The sequence below is a fragment of the Pinus tabuliformis genome, chromosome 8 (assembly GCF_031772625.1).
Source record: "Pinus tabuliformis cultivar Carrire ecotype Pingquan chromosome 8, CPIR1, whole genome shotgun sequence".
Lineage (NCBI taxonomy): Eukaryota > Viridiplantae > Streptophyta > Pinopsida > Pinales > Pinaceae > Pinus > Pinus tabuliformis.
This window is the reverse complement of record NC_142294.1, coordinates 1453489914-1453511520: the sequence shown is the minus strand read 5'-3', so window position 1 is coordinate 1453511520 and position 21607 is coordinate 1453489914.

Here is a 21607-nt window from a genome sequence, read left to right as displayed (position 1 = left end):
AGCAGCAACAACACTTCCGTCTTTATAGTTGTGAGTGGTATGCTTCCTGGTTGCCATAATTTTGCTTTCCATTTTTCTTGCTAACCTGAATGCCTTCTCTAATGAATCAGGTTCCCAAAGATGAACATCATGTTGGATATTATCCTTTAAAGACCCTATGAACACATCAATCCTATGCTCCTCTAGAATATCTTTTACCCTTATGTTCAATTTTTGGAACTCCTCAATGTGCTCCATTATTGAACCCTTTTGTTTGAGACTTATCAATTGGCTAAAAAAAGTGTTGCTTTTTGTATCCTCATAATGTGCTATCAATTCTTCCGTAAAAATTGCCCAAGTGATAAATTGTTTACGAGAGAAAAGCCATTGATACCATACAAACTGATTTGGTTCCAAATATAAAGTTGCAATACGTACCTTTTGTGTGTTTTGCACATTATTGAGATCAAAAAATTGCTCCATCTGTAATATCCATGTTGCGGGATCCTTGCCATCAAACTTCCTCATATCAATTTTTGGAATATGGTGGGTCTATGATCCAACATTAGAGTCTATGGAATCATGATTAACATATCTTTTGTTCTCATCATGAGTTTCCTTTACAACCTTTTCACCATTAGTGACCCTTTCTTGTAGCAACTTATTCATATTTATCTTCAATTCTTCCATGTCTGTCTTCAAATCTATCTTCAAATCATCCATATTAGCTTCTACGTCATTCATCTTAGCTTCTACACCTTTCTTCAAACAATCCGTCTTAGCTTCTACACCTTTCTTTAAACCATCCATCTTAGATTTTGTTCCTTTTTGTGCAAGGGACAATTGTTGCACTTGGTCTTGTAATTTTGATATATCATGTTGCATTTCTTCCTCTTCTTCATGAGTCATGCTAGAGCTTTCAAGTTCCTTACTAGGTGTTTGCATTTTCTTTCCTCAGGGCATCAGTTATCTATAATAATTCTCTACTATGCCCTTTGAATTCCTTCAAAATAATTTTTCAAATCAAGCTTAAGCAAAAATTTAAGAAAATCTACACACATTTTTTCATTTTGTAGGAGCTCGATATTGCCTCTGATGTATCTCTGTACTTTCCAATCATCTAGATCTAAATTTGTGACTTGCAGTAGCCCTCTATTTCCTCTTTCCAATGCCACAAGTCTAACCCAAATTGGATTCTCCAAGGAATAGTTATGCAAAATCTCCCACAGTGACTTGATTATAGAATAATTTAGTAGAGCGAACTTGTATGACTTTCCACGAGTCACTGTTTTGACCTTTGGATCTAAAAAATTCCTACAAGGACCTACTGTCCATCCTCTTTCTATACCTTCTTACAAAATTTCAATCTGATCCCCAGAGAGAAAGTTATGATGATTTTCCCCAGGTCACCTGTTTGGAATGTAATTCAGGAGTCTGCAAAAAGACCAAATTCCTCATATCATATCTACGCAAATATAGCGCGAACAGCTCGGAAATTTGGATCCGAGGTTCATCATTATTTCTTCTCAAATGGGTTTTTTTGGCAACTTCTGAAACGTCACAGAAAAAAAATTATAGCGAAAATTCCACGATGACTTGTTTGGAGCAGTGAAACCCTAGAATCCAAAGCTTTGATACCAAATGTTATGAAACCAGGTCAAGAAAAAGATAGAAAAGATAGATCAATGCCTTAGAATTCAGCCTCTTCGATGGAGAAACCTCCTTTACATTACATAAATGAACAATTCTTGGATGATTCAAATGACAAAACCTCCTTTCTATATATAGGAGTCTAAGGAGTCACAATATAACCCAACCGACCTAAAAATAATAATATAAAGCCACAAAAATAACAATAGAGAGATTCTATGGGGCACAGTAATAACAATATGGGGATAATAGGAGCACAACAATATTAATAAGGGGTACAACTACAATAGTAATGGGGTAATCACTAGTATTATAGGGACCCAACACCAAATCTCTCTTTCAACCAATAACCCCCATTTCATATTCCAAGCATGAATGTGCGATCATATTGGCTAAACCAAAATAAAACTAACCAGGGCTTCTAGAGGGAAAATAACCTCAACCCTTAACCATAGTGATTTCACTTATCTATACTAGAAATCACTAAATCAACCATATTGATCTCTAACTAATTTTTCTAGGGCTCTAGGGATCCCATCTCAACCCACAACTGCTAGGGACCCAAGTTGTTTCAGGGCTCCAGAGATCCTATCCCAACCCACAACCATAGAAAACCTAAGAACTAATAAGAAAATAAAAAATGGGGAACCCACTACACCGTGGTTATCCAGGAAACGACAAGGAAATGTTGAAACCATTGTTATTCTAGACAAATCTCCATGCCAATGAAAACACATAACCATAAATCCACATCCATATACCATGCAGCCAAACACTAGCAAGTATATCGCAAATGTAACATATTACCTCCAAAATAATCTAGTTGTAGACATTGATCCAACTATCTCCTTGCGCTCACTTGTTTTCCTTTCTTGCTTTATCAAAATTCAAGTGGATGCTAGAGTACTCCATGAATGCGCTAAGAGTGCAAGAGTTATGAGAGAATGAGAGTATGGAAAGAGAGAACCAAAAATGAACTGATAAATATGTGAGCTATTTCTCTAATTCCCTTTTATCATTGATGTCTCCTTTTTCTTCATTTTCCTCTAATTTCCCTTGAATGAAAATTTGTGGCTCTTTTCCTTCATTTTCTCCTATTTTCTTTTATTTTCATAATTAAATGCAATTTATTTCCTCTTTGCCTTTTCCCATTCCTTGGTCAATTTCCATAGCCATTAACTAACCATAATTGATGCCTACTATAGTGTTTACTCACCATTCAACTAGGAATACATGTCCCATGACCTTGGTTTTATTTTATTTAGATGGAAAATTAATTAGGGATTGTTACAGGTTAAATGAACAAGGGATGATCCTATATATGATTTAGCTTTAACAAAGGTTTAAGGACTCATGTTTCAAATGGAGAAACTATTGCCTCTAGAGGGAATAGTCAGGAATCTCTTTTGTGCCCTTCGAAAAAAAACAAATTAGCCCCATATTCTTAGATGATGGACTATGAGTTGCTTATTTTTTATTTCTTGGATAAGAATGAAATGTATGTCAGAGGCAATGCATATTATAGTTGGATTGGAAAGTTGAGAAACATTATAGCTCCAAGGATTATTTGCAAGTTTTGACTAATTGCAGGTGACGATCATGATGATGGACATGGTGTAGAAGGAAGCAGTCAAGCTCAAATATATTTCCATTAATGTGTAGATAATGGATTTGCGGACAAAGGTTCTTTTTGAAGAGAGTTTGAAATGAATACTTTATTGAGAAGGAGTGATGTTTGCATCATGGATATGGTTTATCCTTATTGAAACCTAATCATGGGGATTAGGAATCGTGTGTCAATATTTTAAATAGAAAAATAAAAAAAAGCTGGAAGATGAAGAGACATTGGGAGATGAAACCCAATACTCTCCCTCTCCTTGTATATAGTCATATTTTATCTTAATGAAAAGTTAAAAATATTTATTTGGATTTACTCTTGGCTTGACATGGTTTCAGAGCCAGCCCCTATTTTTAGCTTTCTACTCAATGTAACTACTCTCTTCCTTGTCATAAAATATGTTTTTGATTCCCTACTCTGTCGATTCTCTATCCCTCTAGTTGATTTATTGATTAAAATCTATGTGATTTACATTGAATCTCTACATTCATTTAGTGTTGAGACGATGAACCCTCTGTGCTTGTTGAATGTTGAGATCATGAGACCATCGTTGAACCATCTATGTTGGAGAAACACTGATTATGGTCGATTGAACTCGTTCAATACTACATTAAATGTTGAATGTTTTTTTGTGTAAGACTATGAATGGTGCATAACTATGGTGCACTGAGAATGGATTGAGACTCTACTACATAAGAGTGGTGATAATTATGGGATATGTGATTGCTACAATGAAGCTTGGTCAAAACCTGGAAGTGTTGTGTTGGACCGGTGCGTTAATGTCTATGTTGAATGGTGAGACTACTATGTGTTTTATTGTTCAAACACTGATGGATTTTGGTGAGTCATTTTTAATGACCAAAATCTATTAACAACATGTATGTTGAAGTGTTTTATGGTCGATGGAATATAGGGTGAATGCATAAGTTTTTTATGGTTGATGGCATAGTGTTTGGTTGAATGCATATGTGCGTTGAGTTTTTTTTTTTCCAACTGTGATATGATGGTAGTGTGTTGGTTTTTTTAAACATCACGATACCATGATATGGTATATAATAGATTTAAAAAAAAATGAAGGTCATGGCTATATATACATATATTGGCAAATAAATTTGTTTGAGTATTTTATGTTAATGGCTATATATTATACGATATAAAATTACATATACCATAATGACACATGAATTCGTTGAACTCTTCTCAATGGCTATATAAATTACCATATGGGGTATATGGAAGGTATATAATGTATATTTGATTATTGGAGGTTTATATACTTACGTTAAATTATTGATTTTATATGGTGAAGAGTGAAGTTGGTAGTGAGCGTTCTAAATCAATTTCCTGAGAAGGCATAAAGTAACGCTGAATTTATTTTGGGAATCACAGAACATAGTATTTTTTTGATGATGCATTCACTAATCTCAATTGTGGGATTATTTATCACTAGAAAATAGAACTACCATGGGTGGTCCCAGAAGATGAAACACACCCTCATTTTCAATGAACTTTGGAAAGGAATTTGTGGTGGAGAAGGAGACAATGCACCTGAGAATCCCACTTTAGATAAGGAGCTGGTCATTTTGGAAAACAAGAATAGAAAGGCCTATGCCTTGATTGTAGCATTAGTAAATGAAGAGGTGATTCATCATATTTATCAATTTTCAAATTCCTTTGAAGCCTTAAAGAAGTTGAAGGAATTGACCCACAATATTAACTTGAAGTTGTTCAATTGATGATTGGTAGTTCAATATTGAGTTCAAAAATGATGACCCTCTTGCCTTAGCATAAAAAATAAGATACATTATGAATGATATAAAAGCCATTTTTGTTGAAATATATGTTCCTCTAATAGACTATGTCAAGGCACTATATCCTGCCCATTCAAATTATCTTGATTCATTGCAAGAAATTGGAAAACTTAAGGAGATTTCCCTTGACTCCTTGGAGAAGAAGTTTGCTGAAAGAGAGAAGGATTTTTGGAAGAAGAAAGCTCCTCAATATTTTGAATAAGTTATGTGCCTTGAACATAAAGAGAAGAATCCTTCAAAATATTCTTGTAGAGGAAGAGGCAGTCGAAGAGGAAGAGGAAGGATGCATTTTAGAGGCAAGGGGGAAGACATTTCCAAGGACAAAGATATGATATTCATTGCATAAAATGAAATAGACATAGACATTATTCTTCCACATATAAGTTTCCTCCAGACAAAATTGAGAAAGAAAGAAATCAAGGCAAAGGTAAAACACTCAACAAAGGAAGAGGAAAATCAATCGAGTCTTCTCATTATGTTGTGGCACATTGCACCATGGGCATAACTAAAGACTTATTCAATTCTTCACTTGCTTCATGGAAATATGCTTGGTTGCTTGATTCGGGAGAAACTTGCCACATAAATTTTATAAGTGATTTATTTAAGGAATTCACTAATAATGTTGATGGATAACTATATTTTGCAGACAAGTCAAAAATATAGACATCAAGGCTTGGAAACATTAGGCTCAAACTACATGGTCTTGCAGAATTTCTTCTACATGATGTTCTATATCTCCCGGAGTTGAGGAGAAACTTCTTGTATTTGGTTCACATCTGAAAGAATGGAAACTCCATTCACATATTTTATGGCAAGGTTGAGGCCATAAAAGCATCATATCACTCACTTGACATGACTGGGATAGAAGAAGAAAGACTTTTGAAGCTGCAAGGAACCTATGCTCATGCAAAACAAAATTCATATAGGTCTCACTATGATGAAGGTACATTTCGATCAAGTCCTTTATGGCATACTAAATTTGGACACTTGAACTATGACAACCTCCATTTGTTGAAGAAAAATGGTGTTACTGGTTTGCCTACAATTCTTAGGAAACTTAAGCAATGTGATGCTTGTATCTTAGGAAAGCACAACAAACAATCTTTTCATGATTCTTATTCTACAACACATAGGAATTTGAACTCATCCATTCTTATTTATGTGGCCCAATGCATATTCCTTTTGCAAATGGTAATAAATATATGATGATATTTACTAATGACTACACCAGAATGTGTTGGGTTTATTTATTGAAGAACAAATTTGAAGCTTTGGAAACATTCAAGAACATTCATGCATGGATTGAAAATGATGCATAATCTCATATTGGATCTATTTGTACTGATAATGGAAAAGAATATACATCAAATAAATTTGAAAGATATCTTCGCCAACATGGGATCAAATGTCAAACGATTGTTCCTTATAATCCCCAACAGAACAGAGTAGATGAAAGAATGAACGGGAAAATCTTAAATATGGTATGTTTGATGATGTTTTTTAAGAATGTTAAGCTAATGTTTTGGGATGATGCGGTTCTATGTGTTGTTGATCTGAATTGAATCCTTAAACCCTCTTACAGTTACCCAAACTCTATAAAGAAAATCATGCTGAACTTCAAAGTCTTGTGGATATTGAGCTTATCAGAAATACCCTCTGAATAATGGTGAATTTTAGCCAAGCGCAAAGCAACGAGGACCTTTGGTCATAACGCTTGACCATTGGCCCATGGAGACTGTGCATGGCACAAAAATGGTAGTTGGGAAGGTCAAACCCAGAAATGGAGGCTATTTCTGATGATCGTTGGGCAAAACCCCTCGAGAAGGAAAAAGCCCCAAGCGCTCGGTCACAAGGGGAAATCGGAAAGCCGTGGGAAAAGCGCTAAAATGATAGACAGGTCCTGTGCTCCAAAACTGGCAGAATATCGAAGGTGTTTTGGGCGGTAAGTGGATTTTTCAGAGGACCAAGTGATGCCATATGTTGAATGACACATGTTTGGCAGATGAGAGGAAAACTGCTCTCATCGCAGGCTAATGATCGAGCAAGTCAACCGCATGATAAGAGCGATGACCATAGGATCTGGAGGCCCTAGATCTAACAGCAGAGATTGCACCTGATGGATGACCAGACCCAAGGGAGAAATAAGCTATGGCACATAAAGATTTGAAGTCCGACGGGGACAATGAGTTGGCAGAGATTCGTGTTTTGTGGGCATTCTTGGAGTAAACGGAAATAATGGCTGTTTCAAATGATCGAGTGTTTCCGGTGAACCTGACACTTATCTGTTACAGAATAGGTGGTTGCTTCCCTGTGAGGTGTGATGCAGTGACTGTAACAGCCGAAAGAAGGGATTCAAACGGACAGAGGCAGGGAATGAGAGAGTTGAAAGCGAAAACGAACAGTCAGGAAGCAGATGGCTTAAAGCCACAGACTGACAGAGATAGAAAAGGGGAATGCGCAGAGAGAATAGAAGAAGAGAGGAGAGCGAACAACGAGAAAAAGTTGAATGCATAGAGAGTCTTTGGAGTCACTCGGAGGTCGAGTGAAAAGCCAGAGAACTCAATTGACATCAGCATATTGTTGTTGAAGTTGCTTGGAGGTAGAGTGACTCACAGAGGCATGTAAAGGCCAAGAGAAAGAGCTTAGAGAAGCTAAAGTAGAGAGCCACAAGCCAGAGCCAGAGCCAAGAGCCAGAGCAAGTGCCAAAGGTGAGAGCTGAGAGCCAGAAACAAAGCCCACATGAAAGATCCAGAGCTAGAGTCAGAGCCAAGAGCCAGAGCAAGAGCCAGAGCCAGAGCCAAGAGCCAAAGCTAAAAAGCCAAAGAGCTCCAAGAGCCAAGGGATAAGATGGTGTTCTGAGCCCAATGTTCTTGTCCAAAACATTGGAGTTAAGTGTAGCACTTGTAAAAGAATTGTTGCCATAATCCCAGAGAGCCTAATCAAGTTGATTAGAGCTCAAGGGACATAGCCCAAGATATCAAGGTGAACTCCATATTATATTGTTGTCTTAGGTGTTTGCTTTTACTGCTGCTCTAACTACTGTTATATGCATTTATATATCAGTTTAAGTACCTTCCCATATCAACACAAATAATAGATTTTAAGGTAAATAATCAACTAAAAACAAATACAAGCATACACCCATATTTTCAAGAATTTCTTAATTCCACGTTGGTTAATCATTAAGACTTGGGAAATTTTAAAGCTTTGGAAGTGGGAGAGGTTCTTGTAAGTTATACAAGAATCCTAAGAGCCCCATTTCAGATCAGGTGGTATTAGAGCTTAATGTTGATTAATCCCAGATTCAAAGAAGGTTGTGTCAGAATGTTTGATTGGCAAGGAAAATATTGCTTGTCTGAAAGGTGTTTGGTTAGTCAAGGATTGATTACCTCATTGATTGTATGCTTGGTTGCAGATTGACTACTGTTTTAGTTTTCAGAGGTGAAGGGAAAGCTATTGATAGCTCAGTCTAGGAAGGACAAGAAGGAAGAAGGGTTGAAGGCATTCTTCTATTCCAAAGGACCTCAAAGAAACCCTTGAAGCACCAGAGGTTTTTTGCAAAATGTTTCTTGAGTAAGATCTTTAATAATCTTGTTTGAAGTTCTTTTGTGCATTTTGAAAATGATAAATTCTATAAGTGAGTTCTCAAATTCTTCTTGCTCTCCAAGTTCCTTTGATGGAGACATGAAGCAAGACTTTCCCATCATGATGGATATGTTGAGAGAAATGTATGAGGATGGAAGGAAGAGCAGCATACTTAGAGAGTAGTTGAATTTCGTGGAGGAAGAGAAGCAGATGCTTTCTGACAAATTGCAGGAAATGGAGAGGCAACTTCATATTGCAGGTATGAACCTGAAAAAGGATGCATAATTTTGAGTCACAACTATTTGTTGCAAAAGAAGCCTTGGCTAAGTATCAACTTGAAGAAGAGGTAAACCATTATTGTTTGTCTTCAAACTCTTCTAAGATTGCTCATATTGGTTCTTTTGAAAAACATGCTAGAGGCATAGGTTCCAAGCTAATGTCCAAGATGGGCTATGAAGGAAAGGGCTTGGGAAAACATGCACAAGGTATTTTTAGCCAATAATGGTTGAGGAAGGGCCTAAGTATTTGGGTCTTGGCTATGGACAATCTTATGGAGAGTGTTCCAAAGCTTCCATGAAGGCCATTGAAACAGTTCCGAAAAGGAGTTTCATTGCAGGTCCTTTACCTCAGAAGTGTGAAGATTGTATTAGGGAGGAATGCAATAGATCAAAACATCATTCGCAAGTTGTAGGTGTTCAAAAGCACACACTTGAACTAGAGAGTTGTGGAAACTCTGACAACCTTGAAGAAAGTGACAGTGTTCCAAAGGGAGCCACTTCTTCATTTGCTTCACCTACTCATGAAGGCAATAAAGGTGAAAAAGGCAAGTATAAATCTAATTCTAAACACATTCCTTTTGATTTTGTAAAGCAAGGAAAGAGAATTGCATGTTCCTTTTGTGGTTTGGAGACCATTATGTTTCTAGATGTTGGAAGAGGATGGCCACATACAGGAAACTTTTCAAGGAAAAGAAGCAAGCAGCAAAAGGTCCATAGGACAAGGCAAATCATGCTGCAAAAGGATGCACATATGTTGCACTTACTTCCATAAGCGAGGGCATCTTGTTGAAGGGTGTTGGACTTTGAATCCAGCACTGCTTCCACCAAAGCTGAAGGAGAAGGTAGAAAAAGAAAATGGCAGGGATGGAAATAAAGGTTCCATGATTGATGTGGTTCAGGATGATTCACATATTGATGCTGAGGTGCAAACAGAGGAACCTTTGAAGTGGATTGGTAAGAAATGGTTAGAATTCTTATCCAATTAAGACTACATGTCCTTTGATGCATCTTTTTGCATTTCTTTATGGATTAAATGCAAGTTGCAGGATCTTACCAAAATGGTAAATGGAAAGAGGTTGAGTAGGGGAACTCACTTTATTGCTGCAACATTATGTTCATTTCAGCTTCGAAAGTACAATGCACTTAAGTGAAAGTTGAAAGATGGAATGCATGCATGAGCATGAGATGCATGCGATGTTGGTTTGGGAAAAGTTAACTTGGTTTCCAAAATGGAGATAAGGATGAAGTGTTTCATCTTTTGGAAAAGAGTCCTAAAGGTCTTTTTCCTACATGCTTGACTTGAAGGGTCATTTGTTGTAAAGGCATGTTTTATTGGCTTGTTATCTAGTCAATCATTTGTATGCAGATATAAGACATGGAAGGGTTCACAAGATGTGAAATCTGTTTCTTTGTTGAAGCAGGAGTTAGCCCATGCAGTTGTTGTTTGTATGCCTGCTGTTGTTAACAAGTGTTGTTGGAAGCTTTTCAAATAGGTACAAATGAATGTTTTGTGGAGCCGATGTACTTCACATTTTTTTGAGCCACTTAGGATCAAGGATCAAGGCAAAGAAGTTCAAACTACCTTCTGTAAACTTCACAGCAAAATGTTTGCATGAAGTCAAGGAGGAAAACAGTTCTTCCCAAGACGACCAACCCATCCAAGAAGGGAAGTGGTTAGAGATCGTGGTTTGGAGGCACTATGGAAAGGCAAGTGTAGGGAGGCTGAAAGAAGAGGGTGTTGTTGCTCTCATTACTGCTCAGATCAGTATATTAGTATGTTGGTGGACCAAAAGTTCTTTTAGTGGGAAGGTGTGATCTGAATTGGATCCTTAAACCCTCTTAAAGTTACCCAAAATCTACAAAGAAACTCATGCCAAAGTTCAAAGTCTTATGGATATCGAGCTTATCATAAATAACCTCTGAATAATGGTAATTTGCAGCCAAGCATGAAGCAGTGAGGACCTTTGATCAAAGCGGTTGACTGTTGGCCCATAGAGACTGTACATGGCACAAAAATGGCAGTTGGGAAGCTCAAACCCAGAAATGGAGGTTGTTTTTGATGCGCGATTAGCGCAATGTGCATCACTGGGAAAAACCCCTTGAGAAGGAAAAAGCCCCGAGTGCTCGGTCACAAGGGGAAATTAGAAAACCATGGGAAAAGCGCTAAAATGGTAGGCAGGTCCCGTGCTCCAAAACTAGTGGAATATCGGAGGCATTTTGGGCGGTAAGTGGATTTGTCAGAGGATCAAGCGATGCCATAAGTTAAATTATGTGTGTTCGGTCGATGAGAGAGAAAATGGCTCTCATCGTAGGCTAACGATCGAGCAAGTCAATCGTACGATAAGAGCGATGATCGTAGGATCTAGAGGCCCCAGATCTAATGACAGAGATTGCACCTGATGGATGACAGGACCCGAGGGAGAAATAAGCTACGGCACATAAAGATTTGAAGTTTGACGAGGACAATGAGTTGGCAGAGATTCGTGTTTCATGGGCATTCTTGGAGTAAATGGAAATAACAGTTGTTTCAAACAATCGAGTGTTTTCGGTGAACCTGACACTTATCCGTTATGAAATAGGTGGCCACTTCCCTGTGAGGTGTGATGCAGTGACTGTAACATCCAAAATAAGGGATTCAAATGGATAGAGGCAAGGAACGAGAGAGCTGAAGGCGGAAACGAATAGTCAGGAAGAAGATGGCTTAAAGCCACAGACTAACAAAGATAGAAAAGGGGAATGCATAGAGAGAACAGAAGAAGAGAGGAGAGTGAACAACGAGGAAAAGCGAAATGTGCAGAGAGTCTTTGGAGTCACTCAGAGGTCAAGTGAAAAGCCAGAGAACTCAATTGATAGTAGCATATTGTTGTTGAAGTTTCTTGGAGGTAGAGTGACTCACAGAGGCATGCAAAGGCCGAGAGAAAGAGCTTAGGGAAGGTAGAGCAGAGAGCCATGAGCTACAGCCAAAGCTAAGAGCCAGAGCGAGCGCAAGAAGCAAGAGCTAAGAGCGAAAGCCAAAGCCCACGCCAAAGAGCAAGAGATAGAGTCAGAGCCAAGAGCTAGAGAAAGAGCTAGAGCCAGAGATAAGAGCGAAAGATAGAAAGCCAAAGCCGAAGAGCTCCAAGAGCCAATGGATAATATGGTGTTCTGGGCCTAATGTTCCTGTGTAAAATGTTGGAGTTAAGTGTAGCACTTTTAAAAGAACTATTGCCATAATCCCAGAGAGGTTAATCAAGTTGATTAGAGCTCAAGGAGATGTAGCCTAAGATATCAGGGTGAACTCCATATTATATTGTTGTCTTACGTGTTTGTTTTTATTGCTTCTCTAATTACTGTTATATGCAAGCTGAAAACAAATGCAAGCTTACACCCATATTTTTAAGCATTTCTTAATTCCGCATTGGTTAATCATTAACACTTGGGAAATTTTAAAGCTTTGGAAGTGGGAGTGGTTCTTGTAAGTTAGACAAGAATCCTAAGAGCCCCATTTTCAGATTAGTTGTATACATAAATAATAGGCATCCATCTAATTCTATAAAGAACAAGACTCCCTATGAGATGTGGTATGGCCACCTTCCTTCGATGAGGAATCTCAAGGTTTTTGGTTCCATATATTATGCCTTGATACCCAGGGAATAAAGAAACAAAATTAGTGCAAGGAGTCACTTGGGGTACTCAAATCCCTCCAAAGAATATTGTCTCTATGATCAAGTTAATAATAATTTTATAATATCTACATATGTGATATTTTCTTCCAAGACTAATAATGTTGTTGAGCGGCAACTTGATCACTTGGATAGATTCAAACATGAAAGGTCTTTTCAAGAGTTTGATAATGAGATTCCAAATATTAAAGTGGGGATTCTTATACTGGATCAATTTGTGGAAGAAATCTCTCCCCCGAATGAAGCTCTAGCCACTTATGACACTTTGAGTGATGTGATTGAAGAAAATTGGGAGACTAAATCTTGATTCAGCCCTTCTTAGCCAACTAAGTAGCCTGGGCCATCTCATAAAGGTCTTTAAAACTGGGTAAAAAATATAATTGAAAATGTTTCACCTGATGAGGTTGGAAAGACAGGAACAAGAAGCTCAACCAAACATAATGCAGGTGATGTAGAAAATCTTGATTCACTTGTTGTTATAGATGTTTCTATTAAACACACACATGGAAGAAAGCGTATGAAAGATAAAACATGAGAGTACATTTTTTTATTAACAAGTGATATACATTTATAGTACATTGTGTGACTGTTGGGGTCCACATCCCAAGGTCTCTTGGACTTCCTTAGTCTATTCGGCTTCCACACTAACCCATAGAGGATTAGGTGTCCAACATTCCCTGCCTTAATCCTAAGGGTTATGTATGAGTCCAAGAAGAGAGCTCTAATACAAAAAGTTCAAAAAATGCATGGCAGCACTAGGCTGAATGTGCTCTTCTGAAATGTTGGTATAAAGGGCAGTGGTTTAAGGATGACAACCAACACTGGAATGCTTAGTGAAATTCCTAGAACTCTTCCAAAACTGGCAAGAAGTTGATGTCTTTTGCTAGAGGAAGTGCTCCTATTGTTTTGAACAGGGAAACCTTCAACCATGAAAGGGAGGTCTCACCTCACATAAACGGGAGAACTTCAACCTAAAAAGGGAAGTCTCAACCTGTGATGGTTTAAGGATGACAAACAACTCTAGAATGCTTAATACAATTCTTGGAACTCTTCCAAAACTGGCAAGAAACTGAAGTCTTCTGCCGGAGGAAGTGTCCCCAATTCTATTGCTGGAACTCTTCCGAAACTGGCAAGAAGCTGAAGTCTTCTGCTAGAGGAAGTGTCCCAAATTCTTTGAAGAGGCATTACCAACTGAAGGCATGCTCAAGGGCATCTTTGTCTCTGGCTACAACTCTAAAACTAGTGTGGCAGGTTATGGCTCAGGCTCGCTCGATGTGACTTTGAAGCTTGTAGATGACCATCATTTCTCCCCCTGTCAGATACAAGGTGAGATGATGGAGAAAAATCAAATACAAGACCATTCAATACTCTTGAACAAGTTTTTACATGTGACTGAAATATCTTCTTGGCTATTGATGCCCATTGCCAAGAAGTGATCCATCCAAGATGAATCTTTGTTCTCGCGAGAGGTTTGTTTTTGAAGAATTTGTTTGAAGAATGACTGGTTTTATGACAATGCTTACATGGATGAAGATAAAAACAATGATCTTTTAGATGGCCAACTTGGTCACAGTGTTTGAATTTCACAATCTGTTGTTGTGGAAGAGGGGCAAAATATGTAACAGCTGAAGGTGAACTGTCATGAGGAGCAAGTGAAGATGAACTGTCCTAAAGAAATCCAGCACTTTGAAATTGGATTGGTTTGGAGTATTGTGGAATATGAAAGGACACGTCCTTGTCATATCCAAGACCAGCTCTGTGCTTGTTGTGGACAAGTTGTTCCTAAGGTCTGATGATGGGCTTGGGAAGTGCAAACTGAACTTCTGCATCTGCATGCAAATCTTCTTTTGAAATGAGCACTGGATCTGAATCAACATGCTACTTAGGGAAGTCTATTTCATTGTTCTAAATAGAAACAGGTTCAAAACGATGACTCCAATGTTGTAATTCTTCCTACTGCAGTTGAGATTCAAGCTGAAAAAAATCAATCTGTTCTTGTGCATATTATAGACAGGTCTAAATTTTAAAGAGAGAGTCTTTGTTGATTTTGACTATGTTTTTGACATTAGAATGTATTAGTGTATTTAGTAACTCTAATAGTCCACCAAGTCTTCCCATTTTATCAACAAATCAAACTCTGTTAAATACACTTATTTTAACTTATTTTCAAAGATATTAGAAGTTGCTCCAATTTTTATTTGCACCAAGTTTTGGATGAATGGTGAAATCATACAACTTTTGGAATAAGGGGATAAATTATATATACTTCAATACTATATGAGAACTTCAACACTGAACACAAAAACCATAATGAGTTTTAAATTCAATGCCACAACTAGGGCAGCAACAACTGCAAATAATATTCCCCCAACACTATATTATAGAAATACACTGCCCTAGTGCACAGATAATGACTCAGCTCTCAAGGTTGAGGCCACACGAATCTATTTAGCCATATAAATTAGAAAAATATAATATATATCAGTCCAGGGATGAAGAGAGGAATATGAATTGTTAAATAGAGGATATATATGCCTTTGGTATAGGGAAAACATGCCCAGAACTGATGTCACACTTCGATTGTTTCAGAAAAACCCTTCACAAGCTGATAAATGTGTAGTAACTTGGCCCGAGACAGTGCTATCGTAATAAACTTGAGCCACAAGAAAAAATGTTTCTTTTATAAGTCCAGGTATGCACCAACTAGAGATATTTTGGCTAGCTAGACAATATTAATTCACCCCTCCAAGAGATAAACTCAGTCAACAATATTAGAAAGGGAAAAATCTTTACTTTAATCAAAGAACTCGTCCTTGGAGACTTCACCGAACATGGCATCTTTAATAAGTTGATATTCGATCTCTGAACTCAATATTTCTCTCAGAACTCGTCCTGGGTATATATGCAATGACAACCAAGCCTCTTTTTGTGAGCAGAACTTTGTCTAGGTGCTAAATAGGGACTTGGTCTATAGAGTTAAGGGAAACTCTTTCTTCTTGGTGAAAATTTTCTACCAAAATAACCATGGAAAAGCTTAGCTTCTTTGACTGAAGAAATTCTGTCCCATATCCTAGAACTTAAACCCCTTTTTACACTGGTAAACTCAGTCACAATGATGGAGAATTCAACAATTCACTTGGCATAAATAATCTTTGGAAATGCACCAACAATTCAGCCACCAAATCTAAGCGAATGAATCCAAATTGAAGAACTCAGCCCCAACGTTATTCAAGCAGCGCTACAATTCTTCCAATAACTGTTGTAAATTTGGGTACAATGGTTGATTCGATGTAGCATTTCAGCGCTACAATGACACATATACACTCAGAATTTGCTCCTTTCTATACATCACATCAAAGCATCCCAAAATTGTATATACAATGACTTAATAAGGATGAAATCATTCCCTTAAAGCAATCCACACGCTACCTTCAGAGCTACAACATTATACGCAACCCATGGTGTATAAGTCTAGTAATCCCAATAGTTTAGTTCTCCTCTCCAGATGTTGATCTATGTTTGGAAATGGCTCCACATAGCAGGATAGCAAGGAATGGCTCTGTTTTATGTTGGTGTACTTCCAAACGCACCAACAATCCTAAGGAATGGCTCGCGACCTCTATGAAGACAAATTTTGACTTAGGAAAAGAGAGTAGAGTGACTCAACCTCAGAGAAATTTTCACCTCCAACTCCAGAACATGTTCTACACTTGTCTAGAGGATTCGCCCAACAAAAATGTGAGGAAATATTGTCCTTCTCCAGCTGTAGGAATGGCTTCAATTTTGGGTTAAGTCTGCTACCTGAAAATTGAAGAAATAAGAATAGGAAGGTGATGTTATGCATATGGAAGCTACAAGAGCAGTGTATGGGATCCACAAGAGTTGAGGGAGTCGAAGGAGCAGTGTATGGGAGTGTGAGGTAACAATGTATGGGAACTGCAAACTGCTATAGGTGTATCTTTTAATTTTGTTTCTCCAGAACAAATTATACAGTGCTCAAGCACTAAAATATACTTCAAGAACCTTTATATCGGACCTAGAATTTAACACATTTTTGATATATAAGAATATGTAAATTGCATTATCACACAAGCAATCTATTCTTCCTTGAAATTTGAATATATAGATAGAAAATAGGAATAGTAGAACCTCATAAGTACTCCAGCGAGAGGAACTGAATATAATGGGTTATTTGGTGGAGGACTTCAGCTCCCAATGACCAAGAACAAACCCAAAAATTATTTCTTGAAATATCAGTGACCAAGGCAAGCTACGAAACTCTCCTCTAGAAGCTTCCATGCCTACTTTCTTCTAATAGCAGTCATATTAACTATCATTAAATCCAATGCAGCTTAGAAAATAAGAAATAGCCACTGATACATGCATAGTAGGGATAATCTCTAGATCTAGTTCGAATCAACCTAGCAAGCATGTCCCTTACTGTGTTTACCCAGCTCTATGTACAAAATGCAGTCTTCTTACAATCCAAAAATCGTGGTCTCTTTGGATGTGGATTTGAGCAGAATGAGAGTTAAAAACTTACCCCTTATTTGACTAGACAACCTGTCCTCACTTATCAATGTTTGGACCAAAGTGTGTGGCATAAACTCGTCCCAGAAAACTTCAACATATAGTGGTGCCTTGGCTCCTCAAATGACCCAAAAAATCATATTCTTTAGCAGTACGAATTTTGGTTACTAAAATGACTCGTTCAAATGAACTTGAAGATGTGGTTCTCCATGGTTCTATCAACCTCAATATTTCTCAAGAAATTTGTCAGATTGAATGCAAAACACGACAGAATGGCAACGATACCAGGTGCTAGGTTTGTATGGGTATGGCAACCGGTGGGGAGAGTTGAGCGTTTTGTATGCAGATGGAGCAGTGACAGGAGCATTGTAATAGAAGGAACATGCCGGTGGATAATAGTGAGTCATAGGGGAATAATGATGCATTCAGGCTAGTGGAAGAATCGGAGCTGCCAGGATTTTCTATTTGGGTTAGTGTGTGCAGAGAATGCAGCTAAAATATGGCTGATAGGATTTCAGAATAGAGAATTTAAGTTATAGAGGGCCAAGACTCCTCACAACAGAGGAATGGCAACACTGATAGAGGTAACAAATTCTATTCTAAGAAATGCTCAAAAAGGTATAACCAGGAGGAGAGCATTGGTTTGCAAAGACCACAGAAATAGGTGGCTAACACTTGAGTAGGGCAGGAGATCACCTGCTCTAATACCATGTTAAACACACACATGGAAGAAAGCGTATGAAAGATAAAACATGAGAGTACATTTTTTTATTAACAAATGACATACATTTACAGTACATTGTGTGAGTGTTGGGTTCCACATCCCAAGGTATCTTGGACTTAGTCTATTTGGCTTCCACACTAACCCATATAGGATTAGGTGTCCAATAGTTTCTTATGATTGTGAACTAAATTTCTCTATAGATTTTAAACCAAATTCCTTCAAAGAAGTCACTTTTCATGATGAATTGAAATAAGTGATATAGAAATAATATGATGCTTTCCTAAAGAATGGCACCTAGAAGTTGGTTGATCATCTATTTGGAACCAAACCAATAGGTTGCAATTGGGTCTTCAAGAACAAGTATAAAGCAGATGGTTCACTTGAAAATCAGAAAGCCAGGCTTGTGGAAAAAGGTTGTACATAGAAGGAAGGGGTCAAATATGAGGAGACATTTTACCCCATAGAAAAATGGGCTACCATCCAGGAACTTTTTTCCTTTGAAGCTCAAAATAGTTGGAAAGTCCATCAAATGGAAGTAAAAATGACTTTCTTGAATGGAGATCTAAAAGAAAAAGAAATTATGTCCCAATGACACATATTTTTTGTGAATGGTTAGGAACATAAAGTATACAATCTTTTAAACTCCTTTTATGGACTCAATCAAGCACCGCCAGCCTGGTACAAGAAAATAACTCAACATTTTTGGAAAAACATTTTTAAATATTATGATCTTGATGATGCAACATTGTTTGTCAAGAAAGTTAGAAAAACAATTGTATATATTTTTGTGTATGTAGATGATATTTTGATGATAGGGAACAATGAGAACTACACTGTATCCATAAATAAGGAACTGAGGGAAGGTTTTAAAATGATAGATTTGGGCTATGTTCAATACTATCTTGGTATTGAAGTAACCCAACATCTGAAGTTTATATTCTTCTCCCAGAAGAGTTACGTCGGAGATATGTCGAACATATTTTCCATGGTTGAGTGAAATCCTTTGACTACTCTAATGGAATAGAACTTAAAGCTCACATCCACCAAAGGAAAATAATTTAAGGATGCAAAAAAGTACAAACAACTCGTAGGAAGTCTCAACTACCTAACTACTACTAGACCCGACATTTCATTTACTATTGGGATACTCTCTAGGCTTATGAAAAATCCTTTTCAGGGTCATTGGTCTACTGCAAAAAGAGCTTTAATTTACTTGAAGGGAACTCAAGACTTTGGACTCAAATATACACACGTGGATGACATTAACTTGATTGGATACTCTGATTCAAATTTCAATGGAGATAAATAAATTAGGTTATCTACGTCAGGTTATGTTATGAGTCTTAGATCAAGAGTTGGCTCCTAAATATCACACAAATGGTCAATTCCAGCAAATTCCACAACTGAGGCAGTATATGTGGCAATAGTTGAAGCAATGAAGGAAATTGTGTGTCTTGGGAAAATTCTAGATGATTCGTATGAGAAACAAGTACATTCAACTCCTCTTTCGATTGAAAATACATATGCAATAAAGTTGGAAGATAACCCAAAGTTCCTTGATCAAATGAAGCATATAAATGAAAAATACCATCCAATTCGACATCATGTTGAGGCCAAAATAATTCACCTATGACATTATTCCACAAATGAGCATATTGCAGACTGATTCACAATAGCACTTGGAAGGGAAAATTTTGAAAGATTGAAAATGATGCTTGGACTCACAATCCATTTAGATTAAATGGGGAATGTTGACACCTAATATTTGGGATTAGGAATACTATGTAAATATTGTAAATAGTAAAATAAAAGAAGACTGAAGACGAAGATATATTGGGAGATGAAACCCAATAGTCTCCCTCTCCTTGTATATAGTCATATTTTATCTTAATGAAAATGAAAAAAGTTCATTCAGAGTTACTCCTAGCCTGACACTTCCTGTGTCATGTACATTGACTGAAATTAGGGGGGTTATCGCTGTGTCATGTACATTGGCCAAAATTAGGGAAAATGGTTTGAAACATTAGATAGCATCATGAATAAATTTCTTCCCGTGTCATGTACTTTGACCTGATTAGGGAGGTTATCCTTATGTCATGTACATATTCCTAACTAGGAAGAATGGTCTAGTGGATTTACATTATTCCTATGTCATGTAATTGGTCTTGATTAGGGAGGTTATCACTGTGTTAAGAACATATGCCTAATTAGGAAGAATGGTCCAAAGGGCAGACATTTTCTTTTGTCATTATATAGTGACATAATTAGGGTTTAGTCCATATGTCACCTTGACTTGATTAGGGAGAATGGTCCTAGAAGCTGAAACCTCCCATCATCATGCTCAGATCTCTTTCTAGATTGAGCTTGTTAATATTTCACCTAGACTATGTCTATAGTTGTTTAATGGTGAACTATGATTATGATGATGCTCATGATTCTAAAATTGATGATGATGCTTATCTTAATCATGATCTTTCCATAGAGTATTTTTGAACTTTAGGTTATGTTGATAATCATTATGAATAACTCCCTAGCTAATAAAAGAGTGTTGATGTTTATAGTTATCGCTAGTCTTCATATTAATACACTCATAATTGATCCATATGTAAACCATGATCGTGATGTTGATATAATATATATATATATATATATATATATATATATATATATATATATATATATATATATATATATATATATATAGATATATATATATATATATATATATATATTTAAAAATTCAAATTTTTTTTTTTGAGCCTCAAGTGTCCAAGTCCACCCTCTTATTCTCAATTTGGATTAGTCTCATTTAGCACCCATTCAACCTCTTTTTTTGCTATAAATTGAAGTCATTCATCCTTCTCTAAAAGGAAAAATTCATCTTAGTATACAAGAGATAGTTCTAGGCACACAAATTAAGTTTAGAAGAATATCAAAGTGATATATTATTCTATGATTCATTTCTTGGAGAAAGGCCTAAACTTTGTGACATATTACCTATGAAAAAGAGATTTGAACCTATGAATGAAGTGTGACAGAATAACAAACCTGTGGATTTTTGTAACTGAGAGCCAAAGCTATGGATAAGTGTGACAAATGACTGAACCCTATGGTGTATGACTTGTGTAAGTGAGACAAGTTTTGTGACCAATAAAAGGTTGAGGGTTGTGGTTCATTTTGGTAATAGAGGTCTGAATCCCATGGATCATAACCTAAGCAAGGATGTCGGTGTCTACAATATAATCTTGTGATAGTAGTGCGAAATCTAAAGGTTGCACTTGTGACAGGGGGTTGAAATATCTAGGATTCATTTCTAAGATACTTATGATAGAGTTAAGTCTTCTATGAAAACTATATCCTTAAAATATGATTGAAAAGGGTTGACTTGGACACTTGGTGACGTTGGTTAGTTTGACTCTGATATCTCTTGTTAGATTGGTTCTCTAAGGAGAAAATATTGTTGGGTTTTCTCATTGTTGAATTTCCTTGGCCATTGGCCTAACCTTTGGTGTTTCTTGTCTCTTATGCACCTAGATATTTACTTTCTTGTCATTGCTATTAGTTGAATTTCTGAAGTGGAAATGTTTTATGAAGAAGAATAATTAGAAGAAGTCCTAATAATTTACAAATAATTATTAGTAGTCCATAAATAGTATTTTTACTAAGGGAGCCAAAGAAGCTCTACTTGATATATGAAAAATAGATGGTGTCCATAATGCATGCAATAATAAAGTTCATGTAGTACTTGATGGAAGGAATATTCATGGTTA